Source organism: Salmo salar, chromosome ssa03 (assembly GCF_905237065.1).
Source record: "Salmo salar chromosome ssa03, Ssal_v3.1, whole genome shotgun sequence".
Lineage (NCBI taxonomy): Eukaryota > Metazoa > Chordata > Actinopteri > Salmoniformes > Salmonidae > Salmo > Salmo salar.
Window position 1 is genome coordinate 81,976,648 of NC_059444.1, and position 257 is coordinate 81,976,904.

Sequence of the window (257 nt, forward strand, 5' to 3'; positions counted from 1 at the left end):
TGTCAGTTTAATTCATTACTGAGGAATATGGGTCAATTGAAGAGAAGGAAGAACAAAAGAGAGGGAAGACCACACGTATACAGGTATACTCTCAAGTCTGTTCTGCAGCGCATTAAGGAACATCTGCGTCAAAGTAAATGTGTCACAATGACGACGAGTAAAGCCGTCTATAACTTTGTAATGTCGTCAACTGTAGCCTACTTTGATCTCCAGCACCTTCTCAAAGCTCTTATATGGATCAGAACCACTGCTTTTGC